We start from the raw sequence: 26,870 nt of genomic DNA, 5'->3' as shown, positions 1-26,870 counted from the left end.
GACACAGGGAGAAGGGAATAAAATATCCCAAGGAGAGGGAATAAGATGTCACTGGGGGAGGGAATGAAATGTCACAGGTAGAAGGGAAAGAAATGTCACAGGAGGAGGGAATGAATTGTCACAGGGAGAAGGGAATAAAATGTCACAGGAAGAGGGAATAAAACGTCACAGGGAGAGGGAATGAAATGTCACAGGGAGAAGGAAATAAAATGTCACAGGGAGAAGGGAATAAAATGTCACATGGAGAATGAAATAAAATATTACAGGGAGATGGAATAAAATTTCACAGGGAGAGGGAATAAAAAATCACAGGGAGAGGGAATAAAATGTCACGGGGAGAGGGAATGAAACGACACATGGAGAAGGGAATAAAATATCCCAAGGAGAGGGAATAAGATGTCACAGGGGGAGGGAATGAAATGTCAAAGGTAGAAGGGAAAGAAATGTCACAGGAGGAGGGAATGAATTGTCACAGGGAAAAGGGAATAAAATGTCACAGGAAGAGGGAATAAAACGTCACAGGGTGAGGGAATGAAATGTCACAGTGAGAAGGGAATAAAATGTCACTAGGAGATGGGAATAAAATGTCAAAGGGAGTGGGAATAAAATGTCACAGGGAGAAGGAAATAAAATATCACAGGGAGAAGGAATATAATTTCACAGGGAGAGGGAATAAAAAATCACAGCGAGAGGGAATAAAATGTCACAGGGAGAAGGGAATAAAAAGTCATAGGAAGAGGGAATAATATTTAACAGCGAGAGGGAATAAAATGTCACGGTGATAGAGAATGAAATGTCAAAGGGGGAGGGAATGAAATGTCACATGGAGAGGGAATGAAATGTCACAGGGAGAAGGGAATGAAATGACACAGGGAGAAGGGAATAAAATATCCCAAGGAGGGGGAATAAGATGTCACTGGGGGAGGGAATGAAATGTCACAGGTAGAAGGGAAAGAAATGTCACAGGAGGAGGGAATGAATTGTCACAGGGAGAAGGGAATAAAATGTCACAGGGAGAGGGAATAAAACGTCACAGGGTGAGGGAATGAAATGTCACAGTGAGAAGGGAATAAAATGTCACTAGGAGATGGGAATAAAATGTCAAAGGTAGTGGGAATAAAATGTCACAGGGAGAAGGAAATAAAATATCACAGGGAGAAGGAATAAAATTTCACAGGGAGAGGGAATAAAAAATCACAGCGAGAGGGAATAAAATGTCACAGGGAGAAGGGAATAAAAAGTCACAGGAAGAGGGAATAATATTTAACAGCGAGAGGGAATAAAATGTTACGGGGATAGAGAATGAAATGTCAAAGGGGGAGGGAATGAAATGTCACAGGGAGAGGGAATGAAATGTCACAGGGAGAAGGGAATAAAATGTCACAGGGAGAGGGAATAAAAAATCAAAGGGAGTGTGAATAAAATGTCACAGGGAGAAGGGAATAAAAAGTCACAGGAAGAGGCAATAAAATTTCACAGGGAGAGGGAATAAATTGTCACGGGGAGATGGAATAAAATGTCACAGGGAGAAGGGAATAAACTGTCACAGGGAGAGCGAATAAAATGTCACAGCGAGAGGGAATAAAATGTCACAGGGAGAAGGGAATAAAATGTCACATGGAGAGGGAATAAAATGTCACAGGGAGAAGGGAATAAAATGTTACAGGAAGAGGGAATAAAATGTCACCGGGAGAAGGGAATAAAATGTCACAGTGCGAGAGAATAAAATGTCACAGGGAGAAGGAATAAAATGTCACAGGGAGAAGGGAATAAAATGTCACAGGGAGAAGGGAATAAAATGTCACAGGGAGAGGAAAGGAAATGTCACAGGGAGAAGGAAATAAAATGTCACAGGGAGAAGGGAATAAAATGTCACAGGGAGAAGGGAATAAAATGTCACAGGGAGAGGGAAATAAAATGTCACAGTGAGAAGGGAATATAATGTCACAGGGAGAATGAAATAAAATATTACAGGGAGATGGAATAAAATTTCACAGGGAGAGGGAATAAAAAATCACATGGAGAGGGAATAAAATGTCACAGGGAGTGGGAATAAAATGTCACGGGGAGAGGGAATGAAATGACACAGGGAGAAGGGAATAAAATATCCCAAGGAGAGGGTATAAGATGTAACAGGGGGAGGGAAAGAAATGTCACAGGAAGAAGGGAAAGAAATGTCACAGGAGGAGGGAATGAATTGTCACAGGGAGAAGGATATAAAATGTCACAGGAAGAGGGAATAAAACGTCACAGGGAGAGGGAATGAAATGTCACAGTGAGAAGGGAATAAAATGTCACTAGGAGATGGGAATAAAATGTCAAAGGGAGTGGGAATAAAATATCACAGGGAGAAGGAAATAAAATATCACAGGGAGAGGGAATAAAAAATCACAGCGAGAGGGAATAGAATGTCACAGGGAGAAGGGAATAAAAAGTCACAGGAAGAGGGAATAATATTTAACAGCGAGAGGGAATAAAATGTCTCGGGGATAGAGAATGAAATGTCAAAGGGAGAGGGAATAAAATGTCACAGGGAGAAGGGAATAAAATGTCACAGGGAGAAGGAATAAAATGTCACAGGGAGAAGGGAATAAAATGTCACAGGGCGAGAGAATAAAATGTCACAGGGAGAAGGAATAAAATGTCACAGGGAGAAGAGAATAAAATGTCACAGGGAGAGGGAATGAAATGTCACAGGGAGAAGGAAATAAAATGTCACAGGGAGAAGGGAATAAAATGTCACAGGGAGAATGAAATAAAATATTACAGGGAGATGGAATAAAATTTCACAGGGAGAGGGAATAAAAAATCACAGGGAGAGGGAATAAAATGTCACAGGGAGTGGGAATAAAATGTCACGGGGAGACGGAATGAAATGACACAGGGAGAAGGGAATAAAATATCCCAAGGAGAGGGAATAAGATGTCACTGGGGGAGGGAATGAAATGTCACAGGTAGAAGGGAAAGAAATGTCACAGGAGGAGGGAATGAATTGTCACAGGGAGAAGGGAATAAAATGTCACAGGAAGAGGGAATAAAACGTCACAGGGAGAGGGAATGAAATGTCACAGGGAGAAGGAAATAAAATGTCACAGGGAGAAGGGAATAAAATGTCACATGGAGAATGAAATAAAATATTACAGGGAGATGGAATAAAATTTCACAGGGAGAGGGAATAAAAAATCACAGGGAGAGGGAATAAAATGTCACGGGGAGAGGGAATGAAACGACACATGGAGAAGGGAATAAAATATCCCAAGGAGAGGGAATAAGATGTCACAGGGGGAGGGAATGAAATGTCAAAGGTAGAAGGGAAAGAAATGTCACAGGAGGAGGGAATGAATTGTCACAGGGAAAAGGGAATAAAATGTCACAGGAAGAGGGAATAAAACGTCACAGGGTGAGGGAATGAAATGTCACAGTGAGAAGGGAATAAAATGTCACTAGGAGATGGGAATAAAATGTCAAAGGGAGTGGGAATAAAATGTCACAGGGAGAAGGAAATAAAATATCACAGGGAGAAGGAATATAATTTCACAGGGAGAGGGAATAAAAAATCACAGCGAGAGGGAATAAAATGTCACAGGGAGAAGGGAATAAAAAGTCATAGGAAGAGGGAATAATATTTAACAGCGAGAGGGAATAAAATGTCACGGTGATAGAGAATGAAATGTCAAAGGGGGAGGGAATGAAATGTCACATGGAGAGGGAATGAAATGTCACAGGGAGAAGGGAATAAAATGTCACAGGGAGAGGGAATAAAAAAATCAAAGGGAGTGGGAATAAAATGTCACAGGGAGAAGGGAATAAACTGTCACAGGGAGAGGGAATAAAATGTCACAGCGAGAGGTAATAAAATGTCACAGGGAGAAGGGAATAAAATGTCACATGGAGAGGGAATAAAATGTCACAGGGAGAAGGGAATAAAATGTTACAGGAAAAGGGAATAAAATGTCACAGGGAGAAGGGAATAAAATATCACAGGGAGAAGGAATGAAATTTCACAGCGAGAGGGAATAAAAAATCACAGCGAGAGGGAATAAAATGTCACAGGGAGAAGGGAATAAAAATTCACAGGAAGAGGGAATAATATTTAACAGCGAGAGGGAATAAAATGTCACGGGGATAGAGAATGAAATGTCAAAGGGGGAGGGAATGAAATGTCACAGGGAGAGGGCATGAAATGTCACAGGGAGAAGGGAATAAAATGTCACAGGGAGAAGGGAATAAAATGTCACAGGGAGAAGGGAATAAACTGTCACAGGTAGAGGGAATAAAATGTCACAGGGAGAAGGAATAAAATGTCACAGGGAGAAGGGAATAAAATGTCACAGGGAGAGGGAATAAAATGTCACGGAGAAGGGAATAAAATGTTACAGGAAGAGGGAATAAAATGTCACAGGTAGAAGGGAATAAAATGTCACAGGGCGAGAGAATAAAATGTCACAGGGAGAAGGAATAAAATGTCACAGGGAGAAGGGAATAAAATGTCACAGGGAGAAGGGAATAAAATGTCACAGGGAGAATGAAATAAAATATTACAGGGAGATGTAATAAAATTTCACATGGAGAGGGAATAAAAAATCACAGGGAGTGGGAATAAAATGTCACGGGGAGAGGGAATGAAACGACATAGGGAGAAGGGAATAAAATATCCCAAGGAGAGGGAATAAGATGTCACAGGGGGAGGGAATGAATTGTCACAGGTAGAAGGGAAAAAAATGTCACAGGAAGAGGGAATGAATTGTCACAGGGAGAAGGGAATAAAATGTCACAGGAAGAGGGAATAAAACGTCACAGGGAGAGGGAATGAAATGTCACAGTGAGAAGGGAATAAAATGTCACTAGGAGATGGGAATAAAATGTCAAAGGGAGTGGGAATAAAATGTCACAGGGAGAAGGAGATAAAATATCACAGGGAGAAGGAATAAAATTTCACAGGGAGAGGGAATAAAAAATCACAGCGAGAGGGAATAAAATGTCACAGGGAGAAGGGAATAAAAAGTCACAGGAAGAGGGAATAATATATAACAGCGAGAGGGAATAAAATGTCACGGGGATAGAGAATGAAATGTCAAAGGGGGAGGGAATGAAATGTCACAGGGAGAGGGAATGAAATGTCACAGGGTGAGGGAATGAAATGTCACAGGGAGAAGGGAATAAAATGTCACAGGGAGAAGGGAATAAAATGTCACAGGGAGAAGGGAATAAACTGTCACAGGGAGACGGAATAAAATGTCACAGGGAGAGGGAATAAAATGTCACAGGGAGAAGGGAAAAAAATGTCACAGGGAGAAGGGAATAAAATGTCACAGGGAGAAGGGAATAAAATGTCACAGGGAGAAGGGAATAAACTGTCACAGGGAGACGGAATAAAATGTCACAGAGAGAAGGGAATAAAATGTCACAGGGAGAAGGGAATAAAATGTCACAGGGAGAAGGGAATAAAATGTCACAGGGAGAAGGGAATAAAATGTCACAGGGAGAAGGGAATAAACTGTCACAGGGAGACGGAATAAAATGTCACAGGGAGAGGGAATAAAATGTCACAGGGAGAAGGGAAAAAATGTCACAGGGAGAGGGAATAAAATGTCACAGGGAGAAGGGAAAGAAATGTCATAGGAGGAGGGAATGAATTGTCACAGGGAGAAGGGAATAAAATGTCACAGGAAGAGGGAATAAAACGTCACAGGGAGAGGGAATGAAATGTCACAGTGAGAAGGGAATAAAATTTCACAGGGAGAAGGAAATAAAATATCACAGGGAAGAGGAATAAAATGTCACAGGGAGAGGGAATAAAAAATCAAAGGGAGTGGGAATAAAATGTCACAGGGAGAAGGGAATAAAAAGTCACAGGAAGAGGGAATAAAATGTCACAGGGAGAAGGGAATAAAATGTCACAGGGCGAGAGAATAAAATGTCACAGGGAGAAGGAATAAAATGTCACAGGGAGAAGGGAATAAAATGTCACAGGGAGAAGGGAATAAAATGTAACAGTGAGAGGGAATGAAATGTCACAGTGAGAAGGGAATAAAATGTCACAGGGAGAAGGGAATAAAATGTAACAGGGAGAAGGAATAAAATGTCACAGGGAGAAGGGAATAAAATGTCACAGGGAGAAGGGAATAAAATGTAACAGGGAGAAGGGAATAAAATGTCACAGGGAGAAGGGAATAAAATGTCACAGGGCGAGAGAATAAAATGTCACAGGGAGAAGGAATAAAATGTCACAGGGAGAAGGGAATAAAATGTCACAGGGAGAAGGGAATAAAATGTAACAGGAAGAGGGAATAAAATGTCACAGGGAGAAGGGAATAAAATGTCACAGGGCGAGAGAATAAAATGTCACAGGGAGAGGGAATGAAATGTCACAGGGAGAAGGAAATAAAATGTCACAGGGAGAAGGGAATAAAATGTCACAGGGAGAATGAAATAAAATATTACAGGGAGATGGAATAAAATTTCACAGGGAGAGGGAATTAAAAATCACAGGGAGAGGGAATAAAATGTCACAGGGAGTTTGAATAAAATGTCACGGGGAGAGGGAATGAAATGACACAGGGAGAAGGGAATAAAATATCCCAAGGAGAGGGAATAAGATGTCACAGGGGGAGGGAATGAAATGTCACAGGTAGAAGGGAAAGAAATGTCACAGGAAGAGGGAATGAATTGTCACAGGGAGAAGGGAATAAAATGTCACAGGAAGAGGGAATAAAACGGCACAGGGAGAGGGAATGAAATGTCACAGCGAGAAGGGAATAAAATGTCACTAGGAGATGGGAATAAAATGTCAAAGGGAGTGGGAATAAAATGTCACAGGGAGAAGGAAATAAAATATCACAGGGAGAAGGAATAAAATTTCACAGCGAGAGGGAATAAAAAATCACAGCGAGAGGGAATAAAATGTCACAGGGAGAAGGGAATAAAAAGTCACAGGAAGAGGGAATAATATTTAACAGCGAGAGGGAATAAAATGTCACGGGGATAGAGAATGAAATGTCAAAGGGGGAGGGAATGAAATGTCACAGGGAGAGGGCATGAAATGTCACAGGGAGAAGGGAATAAAATGTCACAGGGAGAAGGGAATAAAATGTCACAGGGAGAAGGGAATAAATGTCACAGGGAGAGGGAATAAAATGTCACAGGGAGAGGGAATAAAATGTCACAGGGAGAAGGGAATAAAATGTCACAGGGAGAGGGAATAAAATGTCACGGAGAAGGGAATAAAATGTTACAGGAAGAGGGAATAAAATGTCACAGGGAGAAGGGAATAAAATGTCACAGGGCGAGAGAATAAAATGTCACAGAGAGAAGGAATAAAATGTCACAGGGAGAAGGGAATAAAATGTCACAGGGAGAAGGGAATAAAATGTCACAGTGAGAGGGAATGAAATGTCACAGGGAGAAGGAAATAAAATGTCACAGGGAGAAGGGAATAAAATTTCACAGGGAGAAGGGAATAAAATGTCACAGTGAGAGGGAATGAAATGTCACAGGGAGAAGGAAATAAAATGTCACAGGGAGAAGGGAATATAATGTCACAGGGAGAATGAAATAAAATATTACAGGGAGATGGAATAAAATTTCACAGGGAGAGGGAATAAAAAATCACATGGAGAGGGAATAAAATGTCACAAGGGAGTGGGAATAAAATGTCACGGGGAGAGGGAATGAAATGACACAGGGAGAAGGGAATAAAATATCCCAAGGAGAGGGTATAAGATGTAACAGGGGGAGGGAAAGAAATGTCACAGGAAGAAGGGAAAGATATGTCACAGGAGGAGGGAATGAATTGTCACAGGGAGAAGGGAATAAAATGTCACAGGAAGAGGCAATAAATCGTCACAGGGAGAGGGAATGAAATGTCACAGGGAGAAGGGAATAAAATGTCACAGGGAGAGGGAATAAAAAATCAAAGGGAGTGTGAATAAAATGTCACAGGGAGAAGGGAATAAAAAGTCACAGGAAGAGGCAATATAATTTCACAGGGAGAGGGAATAAATTGTCACGGGGAGATGGAATAAAATGTCACAGGGAGAAGGGAATAAACTGTCACAGGGAGAGGGAATAAAATGTCACAGCGAGAGGGAATAAAATGTCACAGGGAGAAGGGAATAAAATGTCACATGGAGAGGGAATAAAATGTCACAGGGAGAAGGGAATAAAATGTTACAGGAAGAGGGAATAAAATGTCACCGGGAGAAGGGAATAAAATGTCACAGTGCGAGAGAATAAAATGTCACAGGCAGAAGGAATAAAATGTCACAGGGAGAAGGGAATAAAATGTCACAGGGAGAAGGGAATAAAATGTCACAGGGAGAGGGAAGGAAATGTCACAGGGAGAAGGAAATAAAATGTCACAGGGAGAAGGGAATAAAATGTCACAGGGAGAAGGGAATAAAATGTCACAGGGAGAGGGAAATAAAATGTCACAGGGAGAAGGGAATATAATGTCACAGGGAGAATGAAATAAAATATTACAGGGAGATGGAATAAAATTTCACAGGGAGAGGGAATAAAAAATCACATGGAGAGGGAATAAAATGTCACAGGGAGTGGGAATAAAATGTCACGGGGAGAGGGAATGAAATGACACAGGGAGAAGGGAATAAAATATCACAAGGAGAGGGTATAAGATGTAACAGGGGGAGGGAAAGAAATGTCACAGGAAGAAGGGAAAGAAATGTCACAGGAGGAGGGAATGAATTGTCACAGGGAGAAGGATATAAAATGTCACAGGAAGAGGGAATAAAACGTCACAGGGAGAGGGAATGAAATGTCACAGTGAGAAGGGAATAAAATGTCACTAGGAGATGGGAATAAAATGTCAAAGGGAGTGGGAATAAAATATCACAGGGAGAAGGAAATAAAATATCACAGGGAGAGGGAATAAAAAATCACAGCGAGAGGGAATAGAATGTCACAGTGAGAAGGGAATAAAAAGTCACAGGAAGAGGGAATAATATTTAACAGCGAGAGGGAATAAAATGTCTCGGGGATAGAGAATGAAATGTCAAAGTGAGAGGGAATAAAATGTCACAGGGAGAAGGGAATAAAATGTCACAGGGCGAGAGAATAAAATGTCACAGGGAGAAGGAATAAAATGTCACAGGGAGAAGGGAATTAAATGTCACAGGGTGAGAGAATAAAATGTCACAGGGAGAAGGAATAAAATGTCACAGGGAGACGGGAATAAAATGTCACAGGGAGAAGAGAATAAAATGTCACAGGGAGAGGGAATGAAATGTCACAGGGAGAAGGAAATAAAATGTCACAGGGAGAAGGGAATAAAATGTCACAGGGAGAATGAAATAAAATATTACAGGGGGATGGAATAAAATTTCACAGGGAGAGGGAATAAAAAATCACAGGGAGAGGGAATAAAATGTCACAGGGACTGGGAATAAAATGTCACGGGGAGACGGAATGAAATGACACAGGGAGAAGGGAATAAAATATCCCAAGGAGAGGGAATAAGATGTCACTGGGGGAGGGAATGAAATGTCACAGGTAGAAGGGAAAGAAATGTCACAGGAGGAGGGAATGAATTGTCACAGGGAGAAGGGAATAAAATGTCACAGGAAGAGGGAATAAAACGTCACAGGGAGAGGGAATGAAATGTCACAGGGAGAAGGAAATAAAATGTCACAGGGAGAAGGGAATAAAATGTCACATGGAGAATGAAATAAAATATTACAGGGAGATGGAATAAAATTTCACAGGGAGAGGGAATAAAAAATCACAGGGAGAGGGAATAAAATGTCACGGGGAGAGGGAATGAAACGACACATGGAGAAGGGAATAAAATATCCCAAGGAGAGGGAATAAGATGTCACAGGGGGAGGGAATGAAATGTCAAAGGTAGAAGGGAAAGAAATGTCGCAGGAGGAGGGAATGAATTGTCACAGGGAGAAGGGAATAAAATGTCACAGGAAGAGGGAATAAAACGTCACAGGGTGAGGGAATGAAATGTCACAGTGAGAAGGGAATAAAATGTCACTAGGAGATGGGAATAAAATGTCAAAGGGAGTGGGAATAAAATGTCACAGGGAGAAGGAAATAAAATATCACAGGGAGAAGGAATATAATTTCACAGGGAGAGTGAATAAAAAATCACAGCGAGAGGGAATAAAATGTCACAGGAAGAAGGGAATAAAAAGTCATAGGAAGAGGGAATAATATTTAACAGCGAGAGGGAATAAAATGTCACGGTGATAGAGAATGAAATGTCAAAGGGGGAGGGAATGAAATGTCACATGGAGAGGGAATGAAATGTCACAGGGAGAAGGGAATAAAATGTCACAGGGAGAGGGAATAAAAAAATCAAAGGGAGTGGGAATAAAATGTCACAGGGAGAAGGGAATAAACTGTCACAGGGAGAGGGAATAAAATGTCACAGCGAGAGGGAATAAATTGTCACAGGGAGAAGGGAATAAAATGTCACATGGAGAGGGAATAAAATGTCACAGGAAGAAGGGAATAAAATATCACAGGGAGAAGGAATGAAATTTCACAGCGAGAGGGAATAAAAAATCACAGCGAGAGGGAATAAAATGTCACAGGGAGAAGGGAATAAAAATTCACAGGAAGAGGGAATAATATTTAACAGCGAGAGGGAATAAAATGTCACGGGGATAGAGAATGAAATGTCAAAGGGGGAGGGAATGAAATGTCACAGGGAGAGGGCATGAAATGTCACAGGGAGAAGGGAATAAAATGTCACAGGGAGAAGGGAATAAAATGTCACAGGGAGAAGGGAATAAACTGTCACAGGTAGAGGGAATAAAATGTCACAGGGAGAGGGAATAAAATGTCACAGGGAGAAGGGAATAAAATGTCACAGGGAGAGGGAATAAAATGTCACGGAGAAGGGAATAAAATGTTACAGGAAGAGGGAATAAAATGTCACAGGGAGAAGGGAATAAAATGTCACAGGGCGAGAGAATAAAATGTCACAGGGAGAAGGAATAAAATGTCACAGGGAGAAGGGAATAAAATGTCACAGGGAGAAGGGAATAAAATGTCACAGGGAGAATGAAATAAAATATTACAGGGAGATGTAATAAAATTTCACATGGAGAGGGAATAAAAAATCACAGGGAGTGGGAATAAAATGTCACGGGGAGAGGGAATGAAACGACACAGGGAGAAGGGAATAAAATATCCCAAGGAGAGGGAATAAGATGTCAGAGGGGGAGGGAATGAAATGTCACAGGTAGAAGGGAAAAAAATGTCACAGGAAGAGGGAATGAATTGTCACAGGGAGAAGGGAATAAAATGTCACAGGAAGAGGGAATAAAACGTCACAGGGAGAGGGAATAAAATGTCACAGTGAGAAGGGAATAAAATGTCACTAGGAGATGGGAATAAAATGTCAAAGGGAGTGGGAATAAAATGTCACAGGGAGAAGGAAATAAAATATCACAGGGAGAAGGAATAAAATTTCACAGGGAGAGGGAATAAAAAATCACAGCGAGAGGGAATAAAATGTCACAGGGAGAAGGGAATAAAAAGTCACAGGAAGAGGGAATAATATTTAACAGCGAGAGGGAATAAAATGTCACGGGGATAGAGAATGAAATGTCAAAGGGGGAGGGAATGAAATGTCACAGGGAGAGGGAATGAAATGTCACAGGGTGAGGGAATGAAATGTCACGGGGATAGAGAATGAAATGTCAAAGGGGGAGGGAATGAAATGTCACAGGGAGAGGGAATGAAATGTCACAGGGAGAAGGGAATAAAATGTCACAGGGAGAAGGGAATAAAATGTCACAGGGAGAAGGGAATAAACTGTCACAGGGAGACGGAATAAAATGTCACAGGGAGAGGGAATAAAATGTCACAGGGAGAAGGGAAAAAAATGTCACAGAGAGAAGGGAATAAAATGTCACAGGGAGAAGGGAATAAAATGTCACAGGGAGAAGGGAATAAAATGTCACAGGGAGAAGGGAATAAAATGTCACAGGGAGAAGGGAATAAACTGTCACAGGGAGACGGAATAAAATGTCACAGGGAGAGGGAATAAAATGTCACAGGGAGAAGGGAAAAAATGTCACAGGGAGAGGGAATAAAATGTCACAGGGAGGGAAAGAAATGTCATAGGAGGAGGGAATGAATTGTCACAGGGAGAAGGGAATAAAATGTCACAGGAAGAGGGAATAAAACGTCACAGGGAGAGGGAATGAAATGTCACAGTGAGAAGGGAATAAAATTTCACAGGGAGAAGGAAATAAAATATCACAGGGAAGAGGAATAAAATGCCACAGGGAGAGGGAATAAAAAATCAAAGGGAGTGGGAATAAAATGTCACAGGGAGAAGGGAATAAAAAGTCACAGGAAGAGGGAATAAAATGTCACAGGGAGAAGGGAATAAAATGTCACAGGGCGAGAGAATAAAATGTCACAGGGAGAAGGAATAAAATGTCACAGGGAGAAGGGAATAAAATGTCACAGGGAGAAGGGAATAAAATGTAACAGGGAGAGGGAATGAAATGTCACAAGGAGAAGGGAATAAAATGTCACAGGGAGAAGGGAATAAAATGTAACAGGGAGAAGGAATAAAATGTCACAGGGAGAAGGGAATAAAATGTCACAGGGAGAAGGGAATAAAATGTCACAGGGAGAAGGGAATAAAATGTCACAGGGAGAAGGGAATAAAATGTCACAGGGCGAGAGAATAAAATGTCACAGGGAGAAGGAATAAAATGTCACAGGGAGAAGGGAATAAAATGTCACAGGGAGAAGGGAATAAAACGTAACAGGAAGAGGGAATAAAATGTCACAGGGAGAAGGGAATAAAATGTCACAGGGCGAGAGAATAAAATGTCACAGGGAGAGGGAATGAAATGTCACAGGGAGAAGGAAATAAAATGTCACAGGGAGAAGGGAATAAAATGTCACAGGGAGAATGAAATAATATATTACAGGGAGATGGAATAAAATTTCACAGGGAGAGGGAATTAAAAATCACAGGGAGAGGGAATAAAATGTCACAGGGAGTTTGAATAAAATGTCACGGGGAGAGGGAATGAAATGACACAGGGAGAAGGGAATAAAATATCCCAAGGAGAGGGAGTAAGATGTCACAGGGGGAGGGAATGAAATGTCACAGGTAGAAGGGAAAGAAATGTCACAGGAAGAGGGAATGAATTGTCACAGGGAGAAGGGAATAAAATGTCACAGGAAGAGGGAATAAAACGGCACAGGGAGAGGGAATGAAATGTCACAGCGAGAAGGGAATAAAATGTCACTAGGAGATGGGAATAAAATGTCAAAGGGAGTGGGAATAAAATGTCACAGGGAGAAGGAAATAAAATATCACAGGGAGAAGGAATAAAATTTCACAGCGAGAGGGAATAAAAAATCACAGCGAGAGGGAATAAAATGTCACAGGGAGAAGGGAATAAAAAGTCACAGGAAGAGGGAATAATATTTAACAGCGAGAGGGAATAAAATGTCACGGGGATAGAGAATGAAAGGTCAAAGGGGGAGGGAATGAAATGTCACAGGGAGAGGGCATGAAATGTCACAGGGAGAAGGGAATAAAATGTCACAGGGAGAAGGGAATAAAATGTCACAGGGAGAAGGGAATAAACTGTCACAGGGAGAGGGAATAAAATGTCACAGGGAGAGGGAATAAAATGTCACAGGGAGAAGGGAATAAAATGTCACAGGGAGAGGGAATAAAATGTCACGGAGAAGGGAATAAAATGTTACAGGAAGAGGGAATAAAATGTCACAGGGCGAGAGAATAAAATGTCACAGGGAGAAGGAATAAAATGTCACAGGGAGAAGGGAATAAAATGTCACAGGGAGAAGGGAATAAAATGTCACAGGGAGAAGGGAATAAAATGTCACAGGGAGAAGGGAATAAAATGTCACAGGGAGAAGGGAATAAAATGTCACAGGGAGAAGGGAATAAAATGTCACAGGGAGAAGGGAATAAAATGTCACAGGGAGAAGGGAATAAAATGTCACAGGGAGAAGGGAATAAAATGTCACAGGGCGAGAGAATAAAATGTCACAGGGAGAAGGAATAAAATGTCACAGGGAGAAGGGAATAAAATGTCACAGGGAGAAGGGAATAAAACGTAACAGGAAGAGGGAATAAAATGTCACAGGGAGAAGGGAATAAAATGTCACAGGGCGAGAGAATAAAATGTCACAGGGAGAGGGAATGAAATGTCACAGGGAGAAGGAAATAAAATGTCACAGGGAGAAGGGAATAAAATGTCACAGGGAGAATGAAATAAAATATTACAGGGAGATGGAATAAAATTTCACAGGGAGAGGGAATTAAAAATCACAGGGAGAGGGAATAAAATGTCACAGGGAGTTTGAATAAAATGTCACGGGGAGAGGGAATGAAATGTCACAGGGAGAAGGAAATAAAATGTCACAGGGAGAAGGGAATAAAATGTCACAGGAAGAGGGAATAAAACGGCACAGGGAGAGGGAATGAAATGTCACAGCGAGAAGGGAATAAAATGTCACTAGGAGATGGGAATAAAATGTCAAAGGGAGTGGGAATAAAATGTCACAGGGAGAAGGAAATAAAATATCACAGGGAGAAGGAATAAAATTTCACAGCGAGAGGGAATAAAAAATCACAGCGAGAGGGAATAAAATGTCACAGGGAGAAGGGAATAAAAAGTCACAGGAAGAGGGAATAATATTTAACAGCGAGAGGGAATAAAATGTCACGGGGATAGAGAATGAAAGGTCAAAGGGGGAGGGAATGAAATGTCACAGGGAGAGGGCATGAAATGTCACAGGGAGAAGGGAATAAAATGTCACAGGGAGAAGGGAATAAAATGTCACAGGGAGAAGGGAATAAACTGTCACAGGGAGAGGGAATAAAATGTCACAGGGAGAGGGAATAAAATGTCACAGGGAGAAGGGAATAAAATGTCACAGGGAGAGGGAATAAAATGTCACGGAGAAGGGAATAAAATGTTACAGGAAGAGGGAATAAAATGTCACAGGGCGAGAGAATAAAATGTCACAGGGAGAAGGAATAAAATGTCACAGGGAGAAGGGAATAAAATGTCACAGGGAGAAGGGAATAAAATGTCACAGGGAGAAGGGAATAAAATGTCACAGGGAGAAGGGAATAAAATGTAACAGGGAGAAGGAATAAAATGTCACAGGGAGAAGGGAATAAAATGTCACAGGGAGAAGGGAATAAAATGTCACAGGGAGAAGGGAATAAAATGTCACAGGGAGAAGGGAATAAAATGTCACAGGGCGAGAGAATAAAATGTCACAGGGAGAAGGAATAAAATGTCACAGGGAGAAGGGAATAAAATGTCACAGGGAGAAGGGAATAAAACGTAACAGGAAGAGGGAATAAAATGTCACAGGGAGAAGGGAATAAAATGTCACAGGGCGAGAGAATAAAATGTCACAGGGAGAGGGAATGAAATGTCACAGGGAGAAGGAAATAAAATGTCACAGGGAGAAGGGAATAAAATGTCACAGGGAGAATGAAATAAAATATTACAGGGAGATGGAATAAAATTTCACAGGGAGAGGGAATAAAAAATCACATGGAGAGGGAATAAAATGTCACAAGGGAGTGGGAATAAAATGTCACGGGGAGAGGGAATGAAATGACACAGGGAGAAGGGAATAAAATATCCCAAGGAGAGGGTATAAGATGTAACAGGGGGAGGGAAAGAAATGTCACAGGAAGAAGGGAAAGAAATGTCACAGGAGGAGGGAATGAATTGTCACAGGGAGAAGGGAATAAAATGTCACAGGAAGAGGGAATAAAACGTCACAGGGAGAGGGAATAAAAAATCACATGGAGAGGGAATAAAATGTCACAAGGGAGTGGGAATAAAATGTCACGGGGAGAGGGAATGAAATGACACAGGGAGAAGGGAATAAAATATCCCAAGGAGAGGGTATAAGATGTAACAGGGGGAGGGAAAGAAATGTCACAGGAAGAAGGGAAAGAAATGTCACAGGAGGAGGGAATGAATTGTCACAGGGAGAAGGGAATAAAATGTCACAGGGAGAAGGGAATAAAATGTCACAGGGAGAAGGGAATAAAATGTCACAGGGAGAAGGGAATAAAATGTCACAGGGAGAGGGAATAAAATGTCACGGAGAAGGGAATAAAATGTTACAGGAAGAGGGAATAAAATGTCACAGGGCGAGAGAATAAAATGTCACAGGGAGAAGGAATAAAATGTCACAGGGAGAAGGGAATAAAATGTCACAGGGAGAAGGGAATAAAATGTCACAGTGAGAAGGAATGAAATGTCACAGGGAGAAGGAAATAAAATGTCACAGGGAGAAGGGAATATAATGTCACAGGGAGAATGAAATAAAATATTACAGGGAGATGGAATAAAATTTCACAGGGAGAGGGAATAAAAAATCACATGGAGAGGGAATAAAATGTCACAAGGGAGTGGGAATAAAATGTCACGGGGAGAGGGAATGAAATGACACAGGGAGAAGGGAATAAAATATCCCAAGGAGAGGGTATAAGATGTAACAGGGGGAGGGAAAGAAATGTCACAGGAAGAAGGGAAAGAAATGTCACAGGAGGAGGGAATGAATTGTCACAGGGAGAAGGGAATAAAATGTCACAGGAAGAGGGAATAAAACGTCACAGGGAGAAGGGAATAAAATGTCACAGGGAGAAGGGAATAAAATGTCACAGGGCGAGAGAATAAAATGTCACAGGGAGAAGGAATAAAATGTCACAGGGAGAAGGGAATAAAATGTCACAGGGAGAAGGGAATAAAATGTAACAGGAAGAGGGAATAAAATGTCACATGGAGAAGGGAATAAAATGTCACAGGGCGAGAGAATAAAATGTCACAGGGAGAGGGAATGAAATGTCACAGGGAGAAGGAAATAAAATGTCACAGGGAGAAGGGAATAAAATGTCACAGGGAGAATGAAATAAAATATTACAGGGAGATGGAATAAAATTTCAAAGGGAGAGGGAATTAAAAATCACAGGGAGAGGGAATAAAATGTCACAGGGAGTTTGAATAAAATGTCACGGGGAGAGGGAATGAAATGACACAGGGAGAAGGGAATAAAATATCCCAAGGAGAGGGAGTAAGATGTCACAGGGGGAGGGAATGAAATGTCACAGGTAGAAGGGAAAGAAATGTCACAGGAAGAGGGAATGAATTGTCACAGGGAGAAGGGAATAAAATGTCACAGGAAGAGGGAATAAAACGGCACAGGGAGAGGGAATGAAATGTCACAGCGAGAAGGGAATAAAATGTCACTAGGAGATGGGAATAAAATGTCAAAGGGAGTGGGAATAAAATGTCACAGGGAGAAGGAAATAAAATATCACAGGGAGAAGGAATAAAATTTCACAGCGAGAGGGAATAAAAAATCACAGCGAGAGGGAATAAAATGTCACAGGGAGAAGGGAATAAAATGTCACGGGGAGAGGGAATGAAACGACACATGGAGAAGGGAATAAAATATCCCAAGGAGAGGGAATAAGATGTCACAGGGGGAGGGAATGAAATGTCAAAGGTAGAAGGGAAAGAAATGTCGCAGGAGGAGGGAATGAATTGTCACAGGGAGAAGGGAATAAAATGTCACAGGAAGAGGGAATAAAACGTCACAGGGTGAGGGAATGAAATGTCACAGTGAGAAGGGAATAAAATGTCACTAGGAGATGGGAATAAAATGTCAAAGGGAGTGGGAATAAAATGTCACAGGGAGAAGGAAATAAAATATCACAGGGAGAAGGAATATAATTTCACAGGGAGAGTGAATAAAAAATCACAGCGAGAGGGAATAAAATGTCACAGGAAGAAGGGAATAAAAAGTCATAGGAAGAGGGAATAATATTTAACAGCGAGAGGGAATAAAATGTCACGGTGATAGAGAATGAAATGTCAAAGGGGGAGGGAATGAAATGTCACATGGAGAGGGAATGAAATGTCACAGGGAGAAGGGAATAAAATGTCACAGGGAGAGGGAATAAAAAAATCAAAGGGAGTGGGAATAAAATGTCACAGGGAGAAGGGAATAAACTGTCACAGGGAGAGGGAATAAAATGTCACAGCGAGAGGGAATAAATTGTCACAGGGAGAAGGGAATAAAATGTCACATGGAGAGGGAATAAAATGTCACAGGAAGAAGGGAATAAAATATCACAGGGAGAAGGAATGAAATTTCACAGCGAGAGGGAATAAAAAATCACAGCGAGAGGGAATAAAATGTCACAGGGAGAAGGGAATAAAAATTCACAGGAAGAGGGAATAATATTTAACAGCGAGAGGGAATAAAATGTCACGGGGATAGAGAATGAAATGTCAAAGGGGGAGGGAATGAAATGTCACAGGGAGAGGGCATGAAATGTCACAGGGAGAAGGGAATAAAATGTCACAGGGAGAAGGGAATAAAATGTCACAGGGAGAAGGGAATAAACTGTCACAGGTAGAGGGAATAAAATGTCACAGGGAGAGGGAATAAAATGTCACAGGGAGAAGGGAATAAAATGTCACAGGGAGAGGGAATAAAATGTCACGGAGAAGGGAATAAAATGTTACAGGAAGAGGGAATAAAATGTCACAGGGAGAAGGGAATAAAATGTCACAGGGCGAGAGAATAAAATGTCACAGGGAGAAGGAATAAAATGTCACAGGGAGAAGGGAATAAAATGTCACAGGGAGAAGGGAATAAAATGTCACAGGGAGAATGAAATAAAATATTACAGGGAGATGTAATAAAATTTCACATGGAGAGGGAATAAAAAATCACAGGGAGTGGGAATAAAATGTCACGGGGAGAGGGAATGAAACGACACAGGGAGAAGGGAATAAAATATCCCAAGGAGAGGGAATAAGATGTCAGAGGGGGAGGGAATGAAATGTCACAGGTAGAAGGGAAAAAAATGTCACAGGAAGAGGGAATGAATTGTCACAGGGAGAAGGGAATAAAATGTCACAGGAAGAGGGAATAAAACGTCACAGGGAGAGGGAATGAAATGTCACAGTGAGAAGGGAATAAAATGTCACTAGGAGATGGGAATAAAATGTCAAAGGGAGTGGGAATAAAATGTCACAGGGAGAAGGAAATAAAATATCACAGGGAGAAGGAATAAAATTTCACAGGGAGAGGGAATAAAAAATCACAGCGAGAGGGAATAAAATGTCACAGGGAGAAGGGAATAAAAAGTCACAGGAAGAGGGAATAATATTTAACAGCGAGAGGGAATAAAATGTCACGGGGATAGAGAATGAAATGTCAAAGGGGGAGGGAATGAAATGTCACAGGGAGAGGGAATGAAATGTCACAGGGTGAGGGAATGAAATGTCACGGGGATAGAGAATGAAATGTCAAAGGGGGAGGGAATGAAATGTCACAGGGAGAGGGAATGAAATGTCACAGGGAGAAGGGAATAAAATGTCACAGGGAGAAGGGAATAAAATGTCACAGGGAGAAGGGAATAAACTGTCACAGGGAGACGGAATAAAATGTCACAGGGAGAGGGAATAAAATGTCACAGGGAGAAGGGAAAAAAATGTCACAGAGAGAAGGGAATAAAATGTCACAGGGAGAAGGGAATAAAATGTCACAGGGAGAAGGGAATAAAATGTCACAGGGAGAAGGGAATAAAATGTCACAGGGAGAAGGGAATAAACTGTCACAGGGAGACGGAATAAAATGTCACAGGGAGAGGGAATAAAATGTCACAGGGAGAAGGGAAAAAATGTCACAGGGAGAGGGAATAAAATGTCACAGGGAGGGAAAGAAATGTCATAGGAGGAGGGAATGAATTGTCACAGGGAGAAGGGAATAAAATGTCACAGGAAGAGGGAATAAAACGTCACAGGGAGAGGGAATGAAATGTCACAGTGAGAAGGGAATAAAATTTCACAGGGAGAAGGAAATAAAATATCACAGGGAAGAGGAATAAAATGCCACAGGGAGAGGGAATAAAAAATCAAAGGGAGTGGGAATAAAATGTCACAGGGAGAAGGGAATAAAAAGTCACAGGAAGAGGGAATAAAATGTCACAGGGAGAAGGGAATAAAATGTCACAGGGCGAGAGAATAAAATGTCACAGGGAGAAGGAATAAAATGTCACAGGGAGAAGGGAATAAAATGTCACAGGGAGAAGGGAATAAAATGTAACAGGGAGAGGGAATGAAATGTCACAAGGAGAAGGGAATAAAATGTCACAGGGAGAAGGGAATAAAATGTAACAGGGAGAAGGAATAAAATGTCACAGGGAGAAGGGAATAAAATGTCACAGGGAGAAGGGAATAAAATGTCACAGGGAGAAGGGAATAAAATGTCACAGGGAGAAGGGAATAAAATGTCACAGGGCGAGAGAATAAAATGTCACAGGGAGAAGGAATAAAATGTCACAGGGAGAAGGGAATAAAATGTCACAGGGAGAAGGGAATAAAACGTAACAGGAAGAGGGAATAAAATGTCACAGGGAGAAGGGAATAAAATGTCACAGGGCGAGAGAATAAAATGTCACAGGGAGAGGGAATGAAATGTCACAGGGAGAAGGAAATAAAATGTCACAGGGAGAAGGGAATAAAATGTCACAGGGAGAATGAAATAAAATATTACAGGGAGATGGAATAAAATTTCACAGGGAGAGGGAATTAAAAATCACAGGGAGAGGGAATAAAATGTCACAGGGAGTTTGAATAAAATGTCACGGGGAGAGGGAATGAAATGACACAGGGAGAAGGGAATAAAATATCCCAAGGAGAGGGAGTAAGATGTCACAGGGGGAGGGAATGAAATGTCACAGGTAGAAGGGAAAGAAATGTCACAGGAAGAGGGAATGAATTGTCACAGGGAGAAGGGAATAAAATGTCACAGGAAGAGGGAATAAAACGGCACAGGGAGAGGGAATGAAATGTCACAGCGAGAAGGGAATAAAATGTCACTAGGAGATGGGAATAAAATGTCAAAGGGAGTGGGAATAAAATGTCACAGGGAGAAGGAAATAAAATATCACAGGGAGAAGGAATAAAATTTCACAGCGAGAGGGAATAAAAAATCACAGCGAGAGGGAATAAAATGTCACAGGGAGAAGGGAATAAAAAGTCACAGGAAGAGGGAATAATATTTAACAGCGAGAGGGAATAAAATGTCACGGGGATAGAGAATGAAAGGTCAAAGGGGGAGGGAATGAAATGTCACAGGGAGAGGGCATGAAATGTCACAGGGAGAAGGGAATAAAATGTCACAGGGAGAAGGGAATAAAATGTCACAGGGAGAAGGGAATAAACTGTCACAGGGAGAGGGAATAAAATGTCACAGGGAGAGGGAATAAAATGTCACAGGGAGAAGGGAATAAAATGTCACAGGGAGAGGGAATAAAATGTCACGGAGAAGGGAATAAAATGTTACAGGAAGAGGGAATAAAATGTCACAGGGCGAGAGAATAAAATGTCACAGGGAGAAGGAATAAAATGTCACAGGGAGAAGGGAATAAAATGTCACAGGGAGAAGGGAATAAAATGTCACAGGGAGAAGGGAATAAAATGTCACAGGGAGAAGGGAATAAAATGTCACAGGGAGAAGGGAATAAAATGTCACAGGGAGAAGGGAATAAAATGTCACAGGGAGAAGGGAATAAAATGTCACAGGGAGAAGGGAATAAAATGTCACAGGGAGAAGGGAATAAAATGTCACAGGGCGAGAGAATAAAATGTCACAGGGAGAAGGAATAAAATGTCACAGGGAGAAGGGAATAAAATGTCACAGGGAGAAGGGAATAAAACGTAACAGGAAGAGGGAATAAAATGTCACAGGGAGAAGGGAATAAAATGTCACAGGGCGAGAGAATAAAATGTCACAGGGAGAGGGAATGAAATGTCACAGGGAGAAGGAAATAAAATGTCACAGGGAGAAGGGAATAAAATGTCACAGGGAGAATGAAATAAAATATTACAGGGAGATGGAATAAAATTTCACAGGGAGAGGGAATTAAAAATCACAGGGAGAGGGAATAAAATGTCACAGGGAGTTTGAATAAAATGTCACGGGGAGAGGGAATGAAATGTCACAGGGAGAAGGAAATAAAATGTCACAGGGAGAAGGGAATAAAATGTCACAGGAAGAGGGAATAAAACGGCACAGGGAGAGGGAATGAAATGTCACAGCGAGAAGGGAATAAAATGTCACTAGGAGATGGGAATAAAATGTCAAAGGGAGTGGGAATAAAATGTCACAGGGCGAGAGAATAAAATGTCACAGGGAGAGGGAATGAAATGTCACAGGGAGAAGGAAATAAAATGTCACAGGGAGAAGGGAATAAAATGTCACAGGGAGAATGAAATAAAATATTACAGGGAGATGGAATAAAATTTCACAGGGAGAGGGAATAAAAAATCACATGGAGAGGGAATAAAATGTCACAAGGGAGTGGGAATAAAATGTCACGGGGAGAGGGAATGAAATGACACAGGGAGAAGGGAATAAAATATCCCAAGGAGAGGGTATAAGATGTAACAGGGGGAGGGAAAGAAATGTCACAGGAAGAAGGGAAAGAAATGTCACAGGAGGAGGGAATGAATTGTCACAGGGAGAAGGGAATAAAATGTCACAGGAAGAGGGAATAAAACGTCACAGGGAGAGGGAATAAAAAATCACATGGAGAGGGAATAAAATGTCACAAGGGAGTGGGAATAAAATGTCACGGGGAGAGGGAATGAAATGACACAGGGAGAAGGGAATAAAATATCCCAAGGAGAGGGTATAAGATGTAACAGGGGGAGGGAAAGAAATGTCACAGGAAGAAGGGAAAGAAATGTCACAGGAGGAGGGAATGAATTGTCACAGGGAGAAGGGAATAAAATGTCACAGGGAGAAGGGAATAAAATGTCACAGGGAGAAGGGAATAAAAGGTCACAGGGAGAAGGGAATAAAATGTCACAGGGAGAGGGAATAAAATGTCACGGAGAAGGGAATAAAATGTTACAGGAAGAGGGAATAAAATGTCACAGGGCGAGAGAATAAAATGTCACAGGGAGAAGGAATAAAATGTCACAGGGAGAAGGGAATAAAATGTCACAGGGAGAAGGGAATAAAATGTCACAGGGAGAAGGGAATAAAATGTCACAGGGAGAAGGGAATAAAATGTAACAGGGAGAAGGAATAAAATGTCACAGGGAGAAGGGAATAAAATGTCACAGGGAGAAGGGAATAAAATGTCACAGGGAGAAGGGAATAAAATGTCACAGGGAGAAGGGAATAAAATGTCACAGGGCGAGAGAATAAAATGTCACAGGGAGAAGGAATAAAATGTCACAGGGAGAAGGGAATAAAATGTCACAGGGAGAAGGGAATAAAACGTAACAGGAAGAGGGAATAAAATGTCACAGGGAGAAGGGAATAAAATGTCACAGGGCGAGAGAATAAAATGTCACAGGGAGAGGGAATGAAATGTCACAGGGAGAAGGAAATAAAATGTCACAGGGAGAAGGGAATAAAATGTCACAGGGAGAATGAAATAAAATATTACAGGGAGATGGAATAAAATTTCACAGGGAGAGGGAATAAAAAATCACATGGAGAGGGAATAAAATGTCACAAGGGAGTGGGAATAAAATGTCACGGGGAGAGGGAATGAAATGACACAGGGAGAAGGGAATAAAATATCCCAAGGAGAGGGTATAAGATGTAACAGGGGGAGGGAAAGAAATGTCACAGGAAGAAGGGAAAGAAATGTCACAGGAGGAGGGAATGAATTGTCACAGGGAGAAGGGAATAAAATGTCACAGGAAGAGGGAATAAAACGTCACAGGGAGAGGGAATAAAAAATCACATGGAGAGGGAATAAAATGTCACAAGGGAGTGGGAATAAAATGTCACGGGGAGAGGGAATGAAATGACACAGGGAGAAGGGAATAAAATATCCCAAGGAGAGGGTATAAGATGTAACAGGGGGAGGGAAAGAAATGTCACAGGAAGAAGGGAAAGAAATGTCACAGGAGGAGGGAATGAATTGTCACAGGGAGAAGGGAATAAAATGTCACAGGGAGAAGGGAATAAAATGTCACAGGGAGAAGGGAATAAAATGTCACAGGGAGAAGGGAATAAAATGTCACAGGGAGAGGGAATAAAATGTCACGGAGAAGGGAATAAAATGTTACAGGAAGAGGGAATAAAATGTCACAGGGCGAGAGAATAAAATGTCACAGGGAGAAGGAATAAAATGTCACAGGGAGAAGGGAATAAAATGTCACAGGGAGAAGGGAATAAAATGTCACAGTGAGAAGGAATGAAATGTCACAGGGAGAAGGAAATAAAATGTCACAGGGAGAAGGGAATATAATGTCACAGGGAGAATGAAATAAAATATTACAGGGAGATGGAATAAAATTTCACAGGGAGAGGGAATAAAAAATCACATGGAGAGGGAATAAAATGTCACAAGGGAGTGGGAATAAAATGTCACGGGGAGAGGGAATGAAATGACACAGGGAGAAGGGAATAAAATATCCCAAGGAGAGGGTATAAGATGTAACAGGGGGAGGGAAAGAAATGTCACAGGAAGAAGGGAAAGAAATGTCACAGGAGGAGGGAATGAATTGTCACAGGGAGAAGGGAATAAAATGTCACAGGAAGAGGGAATAAAACGTCACAGGGAGAAGGGAATAAAATGTCACAGGGAGAAGGGAATAAAATGTCACAGGGCGAGAGAATAAAATGTCACAGGGAGAAGGAATAAAATGTCACAGGGAGAAGGGAATAAAATGTCACAGGGAGAAGGGAATAAAATGTAACAGGAAGAGGGAATAAAATGTCACATGGAGAAGGGAATAAAATGTCACAGGGCGAGAGAATAAAATGTCACAGGGAGAGGGAATGAAATGTCACAGGGAGAAGGAAATAAAATGTCACAGGGAGAAGGGAATAAAATGTCACAGGGAGAATGAAATAAAATATTACAGGGAGATGGAATAAAATTTCAAAGGGAGAGGGAATTAAAAATCACAGGGAGAGGGAATAAAATGTCACAGGGAGTTTGAATAAAATGTCACGGGGAGAGGGAATGAAATGACACAGGGAGAAGGGAATAAAATATCCCAAGGAGAGGGAGTAAGATGTCACAGGGGGAGGGAATGAAATGTCACAGGTAGAAGGGAAAGAAATGTCACAGGAAGAGGGAATGAATTGTCACAGGGAGAAGGGAATAAAATGTCACAGGAAGAGGGAATAAAACGGCACAGGGAGAGGGAATGAAATGTCACAGCGAGAAGGGAATAAAATGTCACTAGGAGATGGGAATAAAATGTCAAAGGGAGTGGGAATAAAATGTCACAGGGAGAAGGAAATAAAATATCACAGGGAGAAGGAATAAAATTTCACAGCGAGAGGGAATAAAAAATCACAGCGAGAGGGAATAAAATGTCACAGGGAGAAGGGAATAAAATGTCACGGGGAGAGGGAATGAAACGACACATGGAGAAGGGAATAAAATATCCCAAGGAGAGGGAATAAGATGTCACAGGGGGAGGGAATGAAATGTCAAAGGTAGAAGGGAAAGAAATGTCGCAGGAGGAGGGAATGAATTGTCACAGGGAGAAGGGAATAAAATGTCACAGGAAGAGGGAATAAAACGTCACAGGGTGAGGGAATGAAATGTCACAGTGAGAAGGGAATAAAATGTCACTAGGAGATGGGAATAAAATGTCAAAGGGAGTGGGAATAAAATGTCACAGGGAGAAGGAAATAAAATATCACAGGGAGAAGGAATATAATTTCACAGGGAGAGTGAATAAAAAATCACAGCGAGAGGGAATAAAATGTCACAGGAAGAAGGGAATAAAAAGTCATAGGAAGAGGGAATAATATTTAACAGCGAGAGGGAATAAAATGTCACGGTGATAGAGAATGAAATGTCAAAGGGGGAGGGAATGAAATGTCACATGGAGAGGGAATGAAATGTCACAGGGAGAAGGGAATAAAATGTCACAGGGAGAGGGAATAAAAAAATCAAAGGGAGTGGGAATAAAATGTCACAGGGAGAAGGGAATAAACTGTCACAGGGAGAGGGAATAAAATGTCACAGCGAGAGGGAATAAATTGTCACAGGGAGAAGGGAATAAAATGTCACATGGAGAGGGAATAAAATGTCACAGGAAGAAGGGAATAAAATATCACAGGGAGAAGGAATGAAATTTCACAGCGAGAGGGAATAAAAAATCACAGCGAGAGGGAATAAAATGTCACAGGGAGAAGGGAATAAAAATTCACAGGAAGAGGGAATAATATTTAACAGCGAGAGGGAATAAAATGTCACGGGGATAGAGAATGAAATGTCAAAGGGGGAGGGAATGAAATGTCACAGGGAGAGGGCATGAAATGTCACAGGGAGAAGGGAATAAAATGTCACAGGGAGAAGGGAATAAAATGTCACAGGGAGAAGGGAATAAACTGTCACAGGTAGAGGGAATAAAATGTCACAGGGAGAGGGAATAAAATGTCACAGGGAGAAGGGAATAAAATGTCACAGGGAGAGGGAATAAAATGTCACGGAGAAGGGAATAAAATGTTACAGGAAGAGGGAATAAAATGTCACAGGGAGAAGGGAATAAAATGTCACAGGGCGAGAGAATAAAATGTCACAGGGAGAAGGAATAAAATGTCACAGGGAGAAGGGAATAAAATGTCACAGGGAGAAGGGAATAAAATGTCACAGGGAGAATGAAATAAAATATTACAGGGAGATGTAATAAAATTTCACATGGAGAGGGAATAAAAAATCACAGGGAGTGGGAATAAAATGTCACGGGGAGAGGGAATGAAACGACACAGGGAGAAGGGAATAAAATATCCCAAGGAGAGGGAATAAGATGTCAGAGGGGGAGGGAATGAAATGTCACAGGTAGAAGGGAAAA

Source organism: Narcine bancroftii, chromosome 2 (genome assembly GCF_036971445.1).
Source record: "Narcine bancroftii isolate sNarBan1 chromosome 2, sNarBan1.hap1, whole genome shotgun sequence".
NCBI classification, from domain to species: Eukaryota; Metazoa; Chordata; class Chondrichthyes; order Torpediniformes; family Narcinidae; genus Narcine; species Narcine bancroftii.
Note: the sequence above shows the minus strand (reverse complement) of the source record.